The sequence below is a fragment of the Mesoplodon bidens genome (genome assembly GCF_964165515.1).
Source record: "Mesoplodon bidens genome assembly, chromosome: 17".
NCBI classification, from domain to species: domain Eukaryota; kingdom Metazoa; phylum Chordata; class Mammalia; order Artiodactyla; family Ziphiidae; genus Mesoplodon; species Mesoplodon bidens.
The window spans coordinates 9,543,493-9,559,181 of NC_138174.1; positions in this window are offsets into that span (position 1 = coordinate 9,543,493).

The following is a 15,689-nucleotide window of genomic DNA, read 5'->3' on the forward strand; positions in this document are numbered from 1 at the left end:
AGTGGGGTTACTGGGCCATCAGACTGACAAGATCAGAGCAGCAAGCTTCCCTCAGTGCTGGGGACTCAGTGGCAGTGGTTCATAGACACAAAGGGCTGAGATGAGGGAAGCCTGGAAGCACGTGAAAGCCTTGCAGTTCTGGGGAGAGCCCGTGGTGGGGCAGGGCCTCAGGACTGAGGGGTGCGATTTCAAAATGCAGATGACCAGGCCTTTTCCTTTAGTCCCCACTCTCTGAAGTGCCCTTGGGGAGAGGGCTGCAGCACCTGAGGTTTGGCAAGGGGGCTCCCCCGAGACATTCTGACAGGTGTTCATTGACAGCCATGGGGTTACATGGAAGAGTGTGGTCAAGGCCAGATTCAACGGGTGCAAGAAGGTGAGGAAGATCGAAGGACAAGGGGATAGAACCAGAACCTGGAATGTCAGAATTCAAGATGAAGCATTTTTGGTTTGTATCCGGAGGGTTGTGTGGAGAAGCAATGCCATTGGAGGTGATGATGTTTAGAGAATGTTAGTCCAGGGTACGGAGAAGGGCATTTACAAGGAGGCTGGAAAGTCTGGGAATGATTCAGGGCTTACGAGAGTGGGCCCAGTGGAGGAGGGGAGGGATGCAAAACAGATGAAAATTGTGAGAGAGGCATTAAGGTGTGTCCAGAAAGCCAGAACATTCCTAAGATGAGGAACAGGAGCAGGTGAATGAAAGGCTCTGGGGAGCAAGGATTATGCCAGCTCCTCAACGTGGAAACAGAGGCCTCAGTTGTGGAAGGAAAGGGCTCTACCATAGTGTAGGCAGCCCCAAACCAGACTGGGATTTTCTGATTTCTAAGTCTGCTCTCAAATTTGCTTTATAACCTGGAGCAAGTCACCAAGGCCGCAGAGTCTTATTGTTCTTGTCTGTAGAGAGACGGGGTTAATCAAGACCAGTAGGTTTCAACCTTGGTTACACATTAGAATCATGTGGGAGCTTTTAAAAATCCCCAGACTGATTAAATCAGATTCTCTTGGGGTGGGATCCAGGCAGTGGTATTTTTTAAAGCTCCCAGGTAATTACCATGGGAAGCTAAAACTGTGAACCAGAAATCTCTGAGCTTGAGGATATCTTAATAGAAACCTCCAAAAAACAAAAACAGAACAAAACAACAGCATCCCTCCAACTTTATTTTTATTTTTATATTTTTTAATAGTGAGGACCGTATTAAAGACAAATGACTAGGGGTCATGACTATTACAATAGGGGATTGAGATTGGACTACATAAAGAGGCCAGGGTGTCATAGCCATCAAGCAAAGCGAGGAGGGTCAGGAATTTTGGAATTATCAGACCAGGAATTTAAAACAACTATGATTAATATGCTAAGGACTCTAGTGGAGAAAGACACCGCACACAAGGACAGATGGGCAATGTAAGCAGAGAGATGGAACTCCTAAGAAGGAACCAAAAAGAAATGCTAGAGATCAAAAGCACTGTAACAGAAATGAAGAGTGCCTCTGATGGGCTATAAGCCCATCTACAAGTCTACTTATAAAGTAGACTGGACACGGTTAAGGAAAGAATCTAAAAAGGTGATGCAAATGATGCTTGCTCTATCTCTTCAAATTATGTTTTTTTAATTTAATTTTTATTTTATATTGGGATATAGTTGATTTACAATGTTGTGTTAGTTTCAGGTGTACAGCAGAGTGGTTCAGTTATACATATACATATATCCATTCTTTTTCAGATTCTTTTCCCGTATAGATTATTACAGAATATTGAGTGGAGTCTCCTATGCTTTGCAGTAGGTCATTGTTGATTATCTGTTCTATATATAGTAGTGTGTATATGTTAATCCCAAACTATATCCATCCCTCAAACAACCATAGAGGAGCCTCCTCTCCAACACCTGTTAAGCCAGTTAGTAAGAATCCCAAACTCCTAATTTATCCTTCCCCGCTTCCCCTTTGGTAACCATACTTTTGTTTTCAAAGTCTGTGCGTCTGTTTTGTAAATAAGTTCATTTGTATCATCTTTTTAGATTCCACATATAAGTGATATCATATGATATCTGTCTTTCTCTGTCTGACTTAGTTCACTTAGTATGATAATCTTTAGGTCCATCTGTGTTGCTGAAAATGGCATTATTACATGCTTTTTATGGCTGAGTAATATTCCATTGTATATATGTACCGTATCTTCTTTATCCATTCCTCTGTCAATGGACATTTAGGTTGCTTCCATGTCTTGGCTATTGCAAATAGTGCTGCAGTGAACATTGGGGTGCATGTATCTTTTCAAATTATTTTAAGGTTAATTAGGTCCCATTTGTTTGTTTTTGTTTTTGTTTTCATTACTGTAGGAGGTGGATCCAAAAAGATATTGCTGCAATTGATGTCAAAGAGTCTTCTGCCTGTGTTTTCCTCTAAGAGTTTTATAAAAAGTACCCAGTCTTACATTTAGGTCTTTAATCCATTACGAGTTTACTTTTGTATAAGGTGTTAGAGAATGTTCTAATTTCATTCTTTTACATGTAGCTGTCCAGTTTTCCCAGCACCACTTATTGAAGAGGCTGTCTTTTCTCCATTGTATATTCTTACCTCCTTTATCATAGAGTAATTGACCATAGATGTGTGGGTTTATTTCTGGGCTTCCTATCCTAGTCCATTGATTTATATTTCTATTTTTGTGCCAGTAACATACTGTTTTGATTACTGTAACTTTGTAGTATACTTTGAAGTCAAGGAGCCTGATTCCTCCAGCTCTGTTTTTCTTTCTCAGGCTTGCTTTGGATATTTGGGGTCTTTTGTGTTTCCATACAAATTAAAAAATTTTTTATTCTAGTTCTGTGAAAAATGCCACTGGTAATTTGATAGGCATTGCACTGAATCTGTAGATTGCCTTGGGCAGTATGCTTATTTTGACAGTATTGATTCTTCCAATCCAAGAACATGGTATATCTTTCCATATGTTTGTGTCATCTCTGATTTCTTTCATTAACATCTTGTAGTTTTCAGAGTACAGGTCTTTTGCTTCCTTAGGGAGGTTATTGAGAATTCCAAAATACCAAAATCCCTTCCATGTCTGGTTCTGATGCTTGCTCTGTCTTTTCAAATTATGTTTTTTGCCTTTTGGTAGATCTTGTAATTTTTTCTTGGTAACTGGACATGATGTACTGGGTAAAAAGAACTGCTGTAACTAGGTCTTTAGTAATGTGAGGGTGAGGTGTGGGGGAACAGGAAGCATTCTCTAGCCTATGGTTAGGTCTCAGTCTTTCAGTGAGTCTATGCCTTTGGGCTGTGAACTTCATAGCATTCCTCAGTTTTTTCTCCTATCTTAGGTGGGACAGGATGGATAGCAGGAGATGGAGTTGGGTATTTCCATGCTCCCATGTGGAAAGCTAGAACTGACTGGAGTTGGGTATTTCCCTTCCCCCAGGTCAGATAGGCTCTGATAATATCCGAGTAAGTTAGGCTCTGTTCAACTAGTTTCTCCTGAGGGCAGGTTTTTAAAGAACAGAGTACTCTGGCATATTTCAAAATAGTTTCTTTTCTCTGATGACTGGGTTCCCCTAGTTTTTAACTCTCAGAGTTGTCCACACTGAGCCTCTGGCAATTCATGAATTACATTTCAGGTTTTCCTCCCTGGCACTGATTCCTGAGGTGGTTTCCATTCATGAGTCTCTACTTGGGTAAGCCCCAACTCCCTATATTTGTCTGTCTCTCCAGTTGGGGGCAGCAGTTTGCCCTGTGTCCTACCCTCTCTTATGGATCCAAGAAGAATTGTTGATTTTTCAGTCTGTTCAGCTTTTTACTCATTGTTAGGATGGAGTGATGACTTCCTGCCCATCACTGCTAAATAGAGAAAGAAAGGGAAGAGTCAATGAAACGCTGTAACGCTTATAAAGCAAACTGTGGGGCTACTTTCAACCCAACTGCAATACAGTTGCAAAATATAATCTCTAACAGCTCAGCAATCTCTCCAGCTCTGGCAGTGAAGCACAAATCTATGAAGTCCACCAAGGATCATAACTGTTTATATGATGGGCTTTTGAACAGTTGGATCTGGTACTCTTAAACATCACCCTAAAAGGCTGGACAACATCATCATGATTCACCATCATGATTTTATTAAAGTGCAGTGGAAACAGTATATATTTGATGCATGTAAAGATGACTTGCACTGCTGTTTTTGAAAGTCATTAAGAATATCATGACAGGAATTTGTAATTTTGTTCACAACGTTTTGTATTATGAATGACGAGTGTTTTATTTCTGGATACTATTACACAATGACGAAATCATCGTAAAACGACTTTGCAAACAGTGTTCTCAGCGCATGCATGCTGGATGTCTCTTGTTGGATGTCTCTCTAGCCTTCAACCAGATATATCTGAAGAGGAATATTCATTATCTTTTCCTTCAAAGGAGCCCTTCCTTCTGTTTCCTTAATTTTCTTCAGTCAGCCCTTGGAGACATTCAGACATGAAATTCTATGGGGTTTTTTCGTTCTGATATTTCTAGCATCCATGCTTCATTTGGATACTTGCTGCTGTTGTCTTCTTTGAACCTTTCACTTTGATTTTTCCAGTAATCCTTAAATGGTTTCCTGGTGTGTGTCCATTCTGTACATCAAGTGCCGTTTTGATTTGGTCGCTTCTCTCTTCAAATACTTTTTTTTTTTTTTTTGCGGTACGCTTGTGGCCTCTCCCGTTGCGGAGCACAGGCTCCGGACACACAGGCTCAGCGGCCATGGCTCACGGGCCCAGCCGCTCCGCGGCACGTGGGATCTTCCTGGACCGGGGCACGAACCCGCGTCCCCTGCATCGGCAGGCAGACTCTCAACCACTGCGCCACCAGGGAAGCCCTTCAAATACTTTTAATGTGTGTCCCTACTCCCCACAATCAGCTGACATTTGCTTTCAAGTCTCCCTTCTCATGTCCTCTGGCCTGTTCACCCTCAACCTCACTGAACGTTAGAATCAGCAACTACTACCTCTTACCAGGACTTGTGTGATTGTCTAATCGCTTCCATTAGATTATAAAGTGCTCTGAGGAAGGGACCTCATCTTATTTGTCTTGTTATTCCCTAGAATGTATATTAATTGCTTAAGAAACATTTCTTGTGTGAATAAATGCTTAATGAAACGCATTATAGATGCGTTCTTTAAAAAGAGTTCACTCTTTTTTTCCAGTTACCGAGGCTCAGTTGAACTCATTACCTGGAGTTTTGCTAGTCACACTTCTCTTTAGCAATGTTTATGATGATAATTGGTGTTCATAGTGATTACCCGAGGGCTGTACAAAATCTTGAAATATCTTCTCAGTTATTTAAAAGAAGATCATATTAAGATGTTTGTTTCTAGTTAACAGATTCTTTGTATGTATCATCATGGATTATCCATTTGAAAATAAGTAAAATACAATTAAAAATCACAATAATATCACACTGAACACTAATATTCCTTTGATTATTAGTACATTCAAGAAATAATTAGCACACACTCAATATGTGCACGTTAATAGAATTATTAAGCAGGATGTTCTATTTTAGTTTATGTATATTGGAAATGCCTTGTGCATCAATTGTGCTAGCAAATGGTTTACTGTAATTGGCACACAGTGTGAAATCTAATCAATTTTTTCAGTAAACAGAGGATGGCTCTTTAAAATAGTATATTTTAGACAGCAATTACTAAAGTTTACCTATGAAGCAAAATTCTATGAATCAAATCCAGTTCTTGGATATTCCTTTTAGGGTATCTTAGAGCAGCTTGGCCTCCCAATTTAATGGCGTCTTTGGTCTCTGCTTCTGGACTTTGAGCAATGGTATGTCAGCAGCACTTTTCCCCACGTCTGCTCAGTGTGGGGCAGATGCAGTTGTAAGAATGCAGATTCTACTAGATGCTTTAAGCTGGGGTTCTCATGCCTGGTTGTGCATTGGAATCACCTGGGGAGTTTTAAAAACCACTGATGCCTGGCCTCACTTGCAGGGGTTCCAGCTTAATTGGTCTGGGATGTCGCCCTGCATCTCTTTTTTTTTTTTAAGATGTTGGGGGGTAGGAGTTTATTAATTAATTAATTTTATTTTTGCTGTGTTGGGTCTTCGTTTCTGTGCGAGGGCTTTCTCTAGTTGTGGCAAGCGGGGGCCACTCTTCATCGCGGTGCACGGGCCTCTCACTATCACGGCCTCTCTTGTTGTGGAGCACAGGCTCCAGATGCTCAGGCTCAGTAGCTGTGGCTCACGGGCCGAGTTGCTCCGCGGCATGTGGGATCCTCCCAGACCAGGGCTCAAACCCATGTCCCCTGCATTAGCAGGCAGATTCTCAACCACTGCGCCACCAGGGAAGCCCCCGCCCTGCATCTCTTAAATTGCCCCAGTGCCCTCTGGGTGGGCCTTCCAGCCTCTCCCAGGTGACCCTGGCCCCTGGGGTCCAGAAACACCCTCTCCTTTATCCTGTAGCTCAGAGGAGGCCGTGGATGCCTGCTGTTGCTACTCACTAGCTTTCTTCTCCATCCCCTGTTGGCTTCTCAGCTCTTCCAAGGCCCCTGGAACCAACTCTTTGCATGACATTCCCTCTGCTGTAAAATCTCAATGTGGTTCTTTTCCTTGTGCAGGTTTTTATGGGACCTTGACTAAGACAGCTGGCAGTGAAGACAGGGAAGGTGAATTACTCATAGTATGGGGCAACCTTAAACAGCCAGCCCTAGTGCTGGCTGGGAGGGCAGAAGAGGCTCATCAAGTGGAGGGGGAGGGTGGGAAGGATACAGGCATGGTGGCCGTTTCCAGAGGCCACTCATTCAGCTGTAGAGACACCTGCAGATAGTCTATAACACAAATCTCATGGGAGAACCTAATGAAATGTTTTAATTTCATCTTTTTGATGATTTCATTTCCTTGTAATAGGTCACACTTTTATAAAGTCCATCAGGGAAGAAATTAATTTTTTTACTTGATGCCTATCTATTGGTGAATAGGGTTGATTAATCAAACTTGATTACCCTTTTAGTACATACTGGTAAAGCTGAAAACACTTAATTGTGAATTTCTTTTTAAATTCAGAATTCCTTTTTACCAAACCCTGCTGTTGGCTTATGCTTCAAATTCATGACCAAACATCAGGTGTTGGAAAAGCCTCATCCCAGTTAAAAAAAAAACCCAATTTCAGAAAATGTCTGTTCTTTGTCTTGTGTGGGTAAGAGGAGATGTTCTGTTCTATATTACTTATGAGTGTTGTCGCGTTGGAGCTCTGCTGACAGCTGCCATGTAACCCAGAGGAGCAATCCCAGACATCAGACAAAAGCCGTGTGTGTTTGTTGGTTGTATACATGGACACTCAAAGCCTGCTTTCAAGTAAGCACAGGAAGGATCCCATACAGACTCACACTCACACACCCACACATCCCCTCCACACACTCAGTGGATCCTGCGGCAGCTTCGCTCAGCCATACTTTCTGAATGGCCTTACTGAACTGGATTCTGTTTCTGCTCTCTTGTGGACTCCTTCAGAAAGCAGTAGTGAACATCCTCTATATTTTACCGAAAAAATTTACTAGTCAAAGCTAGCAGTTTTGTTCTCTTAGGGACATAACTGCTATCAGCTAAGAGACTGAGCCCCACTTATCTAGAATTGAACAGTAATAATAAACATTTGTCACACCCTATCTTGAAAGGTATGCTGTTATTCCTGTTTTATAAATGAGAAAACTGAGACTTACAGAGGTTAGTGACATGCCAAAGGCTCATGGCAGGAAAGTGGAGGATTTGAACAGGCAGGATTGTTCCAGAACCTGCACTCTGAATTATGGTATGGACTGAATTTATGTCCATCATGTTTTAAATGGCTGGATGAATCCAGAACTTCCCTATGCCTGAGCTAATTAGTCTTGGGAAAATTAGGGGCTCAGAAAGAGCCAGCAACTAATTTAAGTCATTAGTGACTATTTAGAGTTAGGATCACGTTGGTTTCCTAGAAAAGGTACCAACTGATTTACAAGGAGAGAGATAATTGCCAGCTTAGAGAGCTTCAGAAAACCTCTAGAAGGAGAGACTGTAAATGGCAGATTTATAAGACAAATTACTTACTAGATTGGCAATAAAAAGTGCGTTAAACACTCCAAACCACTAGTGGGTACAAAACCAGAAATCACCATTGCTATATGTCTGCATTCCTGGGCAGGGCCTGTGTTGAGAAAGGCCCTGTGGTTGGTTTAATGTTCTTCTACGACTGTTTTGAAATTCTTAAAATAATTTTGTCTTTGAACTTGTGTTTTGTGAGGAGGCTGATGGGCCAGTGTGATACTCACACGGGCAGCGGAGATGGGACAGGCAGCAGTGGGCAACTCTACAAGTTGGAGGAATGTCAGAGGAAACGTTAAGATAACACTGTATAAATCGACATTCAAAGTGTACTTCAGACATACAAAACACGTTTGTACAGAGAGTGAAATCTTTTAGAAAAATTATTCCTTGACAATCAGTTCTAGATGTAATAAAATTTATATTTTGATATAATTTATCAGAAACTTATCCCAGTATAATGTCCTAAAATAATCCCAACAGTGTTGTCACAGCCTATCATTTACTCTTAATAGCTCCAGCAACAGTTGCACATGCATAAAGAGACTTCTCAAAATTGGAAACTATCAAAAAGTGTTTCTAGGGCTTCCCTGGTGGCAGAATGGTTGAGAGTCTGCCTGCCGATGCAGGGGACACGGGTTCCTGCCCCGGTTCAGGAAGATCCCTCATGCCACGGAGTGGCTAGGCCCATGAGCCATGGCCGCTGAGCCTGCATGTCCGGAGCCTGTGCTCCTCAACAGGAGAGGCCCATGTACTGCAAAAAAAAAAAAAAAAAAAAAAAAAAATATATATATATATATATATATAGAGAGAGAGAGAGAGAGAGAGAGAGAGAGAGAGAGAGAGAGGGAGAACAATCATGAGAAAAAAAAACTTTTGGAGGATATATTCGGAAGAACTAACATGTGAATAAAAGAAGATCCAGAGAGGAGAAAAGGAACAGATGATGAAAAGGCAATAATTAAACTAATAAAAGAAGAAAATGTCCTCAAGATTAAGAAAGACCTGAATGTGCAAATTGAAACTCTTCACCAAGTTCCAAGCAGAAGGCATGAGAAAAAAAGTAACCAAAGCTTGCCTGGGAAATTCTTCAACTCCAAGAATGAAGAGAAACCATTACTAATTTCTAGATGGAAATAACTGGCTACTTAAAGAATCAGACAGCCATGCACTGTTTTATATGCAACACCTTAGATACAAGGTGGCGAATGGCATCTGAGAGAAATGAACTGCAACCCATGGTCCTGAATCCACTTAAGATGTCATTTCCATTTCAGAATGGAGGAGAGAGTGGTGCTGTGACCCAGAGAGTACATCACTTGTGCATATTGGTGCCAGAGGAAACTACTAGAGGGAGGACTATACAACCAAACAATTGTACCATAACCAACACACCACCATCCTCTACCAGCACAACCACCAAAGACAGGAGAACACGAAGAGGAAAAGGGGTAGTGCTTGACAATGCATAAACAGTTAAATTTAAATGGATAGTAATAGACCAGGAAGGTATGCTAGCTACCCCATAGAAGAATTCTTAAAATAAAGAGGAACTGTGTGAGGGTAATTCTAATAATAATCTAAAACGAAAAGTACAAAACTGTCTCAGAGAAATCTACAAGTTAGGGGTGAAGGGGGAGAAAAGTAATGAAGATAAGCATTTCAAAGATTTTATCTTGGTCTGGTTAAGGGCAGAATTGAGAACAGCAGTGAAAATATTCTAAAAGACTGATCTTATTAGTGTAGACTATCTTGGTGAAGGAAGCAAATTATATCTTGTTTTTAAAAAATATTACAGGAATACATGTTTTGTCATGAGGTCTTAGAGAGGGGAGGCAAACATTAATGGGATAGAAAGTTACAAAACAGCAGTGCTAACAAAAGGAAAAAAGAGAGTGGAAAAACTTATGAAAACCAGCAAATAGCAAAAGGAAAAAGAGGAGACAACAAAGTGAGCACAAAGTGAACATAAATTTAGAAGGAGTAAAATAAACTACAAAAATATATACAATGAGGTCATTAAAAACAAGGAAAGTCTGAGAAAGGCTCACAGCCGAGAGAAGCCTGAGGAACATGAGAACTAAATGTAATGTGGGAGGACTTTCAAGATGGCGGAGGAGTAAGATGTGGAGATCACCTTCCTCCCCACAAATAACATCAAAAATACATCTATGTGTGGAACGACTCCTACAGAACATGTACTGAACTCTGGCAGAAGACCTCAGACTTCCCAAAAGGCAAGAAACTCCCCACGTACCTGGGTGGGGCAAAAGAAAAAAGAAAAAACAGAGACAAAAGAATGGGGATGGGACCTGCACCTCTGGGAGGGAGCTGAGAAGGAGGAAAAATTTCCACACACTAGGAAGCCCCTTCACTGGCAGAGATGGGGGGTGGGGAGGGCGGGGGGGAAGCTTCGGAGCCACGGAGGAGAGTGCAGCAACAGGGATGCAGAGGGCAAAGCGGAGAGATTCCCACACAGAGGATCGGTGGGTGCCGACCAGCACTCATCAGCCCGAGAGGCTTGTCTGCTCACCAGCCGGGGCGGGTGTGGGCTGGGAGCTGAGGCTCGGGCTTCAGAGGTCAGATCCCAGAGAGAGGACTGAGGTTGGTGGCATGAACACAGCCTGAAGGGGGCTAGTGCACCACAGCTAGCCGGGAGGGAGTCCAGGAAAAAGTCTGGACCTGCCTAAGAGTCAAGAGACCATTGTTTCGGGGTGCACGAGGATAGGGGATTCAGAGCACCACCCAAACAGGCTCCAGAGATGGGCGCGAGCCACAGCTATAGTGCGGACACCAGAGACAGGCATGAGATGCTAAGGCTGCTGTTGCAGCCACCAAGAAGCCTGTGTGCAAGCACAGGTCACTCCACACTTCCCCTCCTGGGAGCCTGTGCAGCCTGCCACTGCCCGGGTCCCATGATCCAGGGACAGCTTCCCCGGGAGAAGACACAGCACACCTCAGGCTGTTGCAAAATCATGCTGGCCTTGGCAACCACAGGCTCGCCCCGCATTCCGTACCCTCCCTCCCCCCGGCCTCATTGAGCCAGAGCCCCCTAATGAGCATAAGGTTAACAGCTGATCTTTCAGCAGAAACCCTGCAAGCCAGAAGGGTGTGGCAGGACATATTTAAAGTGATGAAAGGTAAAAACCTACCACCAAGATTACTCTACCCAGCAAGGATCTCATTCAGATTTGATGGAGAAATTAAAACCTTTACAGACAAGCAAAAGCTAAGAGAATTCACCACCACCAAACCAGCTTTACAACAAATGCTAAAGGAACTTCTCTAGGCAGGAGGAAACACAAGAGGAGGAAACACAAGAGAAGGAAAAGACAATAACAAACCCAAAACAATTAAGAAAATGGTAATAGGATCATACATATTGATAATTACCTTAAATGTAAATGGATTAAATGCTCCCACCAAAAAACACAGACTAGCTGAATGGATACAGAAACATGTATATATATGCTGTCTACAAGAGACCCATTCCAGACCTAAGGACACATACAGACTGAAAGTGAGGGGATGGAAAAAGATATTCCATGCAAATGGAAATCGAAAGCTGGAGTAGCCATTCTCATATCAGACAAAATAAACTTTAAAATAAAGACTATTACAAGAGACAAAGAAGGACACTACATAATCAAGGGATCAATCCAAGAAGAAGATATAACAATTGTAAATATTTATGCACCCAAAATAGGAGCACCTCAATACATACAGCAAGTGCTAACAGCCATAAAAGAGGAACTCGACAGTAACACAATAATAGTAGAGGACTGAAGATTGCTTTGGCTACTCAGGGTCTTTTGTCTTCCATACAAATTGTGAAATTTTTTGTTCTAGTTCTGTGAAAAATACCATTGGTAGTTTGATAGGGATTGCACTGAAATTGTAGATTGCATTGGGTAGTAGAGTCATTTTCACAATGTTGATTCCTCCAATCCAAGAACATGGTATATCTCCAAGAACATGGTATATCTCTCCATCTGTTTGTATCATCTTTAATTTCCTTCATCAGTGTCTTATAGTTTTCTTTATATAGATCTTTTGTCTCCTTAGGTAGATTTATTTCTAGGTATTTTATTCTTTTTGTTGTAATGGTAAATGGGAGTGTTTCCTTAATTTCTCTTTCCAATTTTTCATCATTAGTGTATAGGAATGCCAGAGATTTCTGTGAATTTTTTATCCTGCTACTTTACCAAATTCATTGATGAGCTCTCGTAGTTTTCTGGTAGCATCTTTAGGATTCTCTATGTATAGTATCATGTCAGCTGCAAACAGTGACAGCTTTACTTCTCCTTTTCTGATTTAGATTCCTTTTATTTCTTTTTCGTCTCTGATTGCTGTGGCTAAAACTTCCAAAACTATGTTCAATAATAGTGGTGAGAGTGGGCAACCTTGTCTTGTTCCTTATCTTAGTGGAAATGGTTTCAGTTTTTCACCATTGAGGATGATGTTGGCTGTGGGTTTGTCATATATGGCCTTTATTATGTTGAGGTTAAGTTACTTCTCTGCCTACTTTCTGGAGAGTTTTTATCGTAAGTGGGTGTTGAATTTTGTCAAAAGCTTTTTCTGCATGTATTGAGATGATCATATGGTTTTTATCCTTCAGTTTGTTAATATGGTTTATCACATTGATTGATTTGCGTATACTGAAGAATCTTTGCATTCCTGGGATAAACCCCACTTGATCATGGTGTATGATCCTTTTAATGTGCTGTTGGATTCTGTTTGCTAGTGTTTTGTTGAGGATTTTTGAATCTGTGTTCATCAATGTTACTGGTCTGTAGTTTTCTTCTTTTATGACATCTTTGTCTGGTTTTGTTATCAGGGTGATGGTGGCCTCGTAGAATGAGTTTGGGAGTGTTCCTCCCTCTGCTATATTTTGGAAGAGTTTGAGAAGGCTAGGTGTTAGCTCTTTTCTAAATGTTTGATAGAATTTGCCTGTGAAGCCATCTGGTCCTGGGCTTTTGTTTGTTGGAAGATTTTTAATCACAGTTTCAGTTGCAGTGCTTGTGATTGGTCTGTTTATATTTTCTATTTCTTCCTGGTTCAGTCTCGGAAGGTTGTGCTTTTCTAAGAATTTGTCCATTTCTTCCAGGTTGTTCATTTTATTGGCAGATAATTGCTTGTAGTAATCTCTCAAGATCCTTTGTATTTCTGTAGTGTCTGTTGTTACTTCTCCTTTTTAATTTCTAATTCTGTTGATTTGAGTCTTCTCCCTTTTTTTCTTGATGAGTCTGGCTAATCAATTTTGTTTATCTTCTCAAAGAACCAGCTTTTAGTTTTATTCCTCTTTGCTGTCATTTCCTTCATTTCTTTTTCATTTATTTCTGATCTGATCTTTATGATTTCTTTCCATCTGCTAACTTTGTTTTTTGTTGTTGTTGTTGTTCCTCTTTCTCTAATTGCTTTAGGTGTAAGGTTAGGTTGTTTATTTGAGATGTTTCTTGTTTCTTGAGGTAGATTGTATTGCTGTAAACTTCTCTCTTAGAATCGCTTTTGCTGCATCACATAGGTTTTGGGTCATCGTGCTTTCATTATCATTTGTTTCTAGGTTTTTTTGATTTCCTCTTTGATTTCTTCAGTGATCTCTTGGTAATTTAGTAGTGTATTGTTTAGCCTCCATGTGTTTGTATTTTTTACAGATTTTTTTCCTGTAATTGATATCTACTCTCATAGTGTTGTTGTCGGGAAAGATACTTGATACAATTTCAATTTTCTTAAATTTACCGAGACTTGATTTGTGACCCAAGATATGATCTGTCCTGCAGAATATTCCATGAGCACTTGAGAAGAAAGTGTATTCTGTTGTTTTTGGATGGAATGTCCTATAAGTATCAATTAAATCCATCTTGTTTAATGTATCATTTAAAGCTTGTGTTTCCTTATTTTTTTTTTTTCATTTTGGATGATCTGTCCATTGGTGAAAGTGGGGTGTTTAAGTCCCCTAATATGAATGTGTTACTCTTTTTTGCGGTACGCAGGCCTCTCACTGTTGTGGCCTCTCCCGTTGCGGAGCACAGGCTCCAGACGCGCAGGCTCAGCGGCCATGGTTCACGGGCCTAGCCGCTCCGTGGCATGTCGGATCTTCCCGGACCGGGGCACAAACCCGTGTCCCCTGCATCGGCAGGCGGGTTCTCAACCACTGTGCCACCAGGGAAGCCCCCAGTCTATGTCTTTTGGTTGGAGCATTTAATCCATTTACGTTTAAGGTAATTATTGATATGTATGTTCCTATTACCCAGGACATAATTTTAATGTCATTAGATATAATTATTGCCAGGGCCCCAGGAATGCTGAGATCTTGATCATCTATTATCATTGATCCTTTCCACAGGCTCGGAAAGCTCTCTGTGCACAGGAACAATAGCAGAAGGGTATCAAAACACGTCTTTATTAATAGCTGTGCAGATGTCTGAGAATTATAGTAAAGGACAAGGGCTCCCACTTGCCTCTGAACCTAAGTCTTAGGACTGAGCAGGCCCCGTCATGCCACAGGGCGGGACGGGGATCTATCCATGTATCCGGCTGTACTTAGCAGCCCAGCTGCATTCACAGAGGAAGGAGCACACATTATGGGTACCACCTGGCAATGCTGTGACCCCCTCCAAACAATGTCACGGAGCTCGGTGATTCACACTAGCAACTCCCCTCCCCTAGAAGGTGCTGCAGAGGGCGGGACAGAATAGCCTGGCTGGAGGTATGTTGTCCCTCCCTCATGCGCCCTTTGCTGCTTCCAAGTCTGGCCTTACCAACAGGCTTGCTGTGCACCCCACTGTCTTGCTGTCTTCTTTTTAAATTTTATTTATTTTATTTTTGGCTGCGTTGGGTCTTCATTGCTGCACACAGGCTGTCTCTAGTTGCAGAGGGCAGGAGCTACTCTTCATTGCAGTGCATGGGCTTCTCATTGTGGTGGTTTCTCTTGTTGCAGAGCACAGGCTATAGGTGCTCCCGCTTCAGTGGTTGTGGCACGTGGGCTCAGTAGTTGTGGCTCGTGGGCTCTAGAGTGCAGGCTCAGCAGTTGTGGTGCATGGGCTTAGTTGCTCCACGGCATGTGGGATCTTCCTATACCAGGGCTTGAACCCATGTCCCCTGCACTGGCAGGTGGATTCTTAACTACTGCACCACCAGGGAAGCCCTGGTGTCTTCTTCTTGTTGGAGACTATTTGCAATTATACTCAAAATGTCACTCTTTAGAAGATCCACTCAGCCAGTCCGCTGGGTGTTCTTAACAGCCAGCATAGCTTCCTGATTTTATCATTCTGTCATAGAGGAACCCTCCTCATTAAGGGAAGCAGCAGAGCAAAGCTCAGATTGCCTGGGTGTCAGTCCTGGTTGGGTGACATCAGGAAAGTCACCAGTCCTTTCTTAGCCTCAACTTACTCTTCTAAAAAATAGATATAATAGTATCTATGTCATTGGGTTGTTGTGAGGATTGATACCTACATTGTGTATACACATATACATGTATGTGAGTGTGTGTGAAAAATTCTTGGTAAACAGCAAGGCCCCAATGCACACAGCTGTCATTATCTTATCAGTTTTTACTTAATGGGAGGTTTATTCCATGTGTGATTGGTGATAATCTGAAGTAGGAAGATAAAGAACCCGTTGCATACAGGGCATCAGAA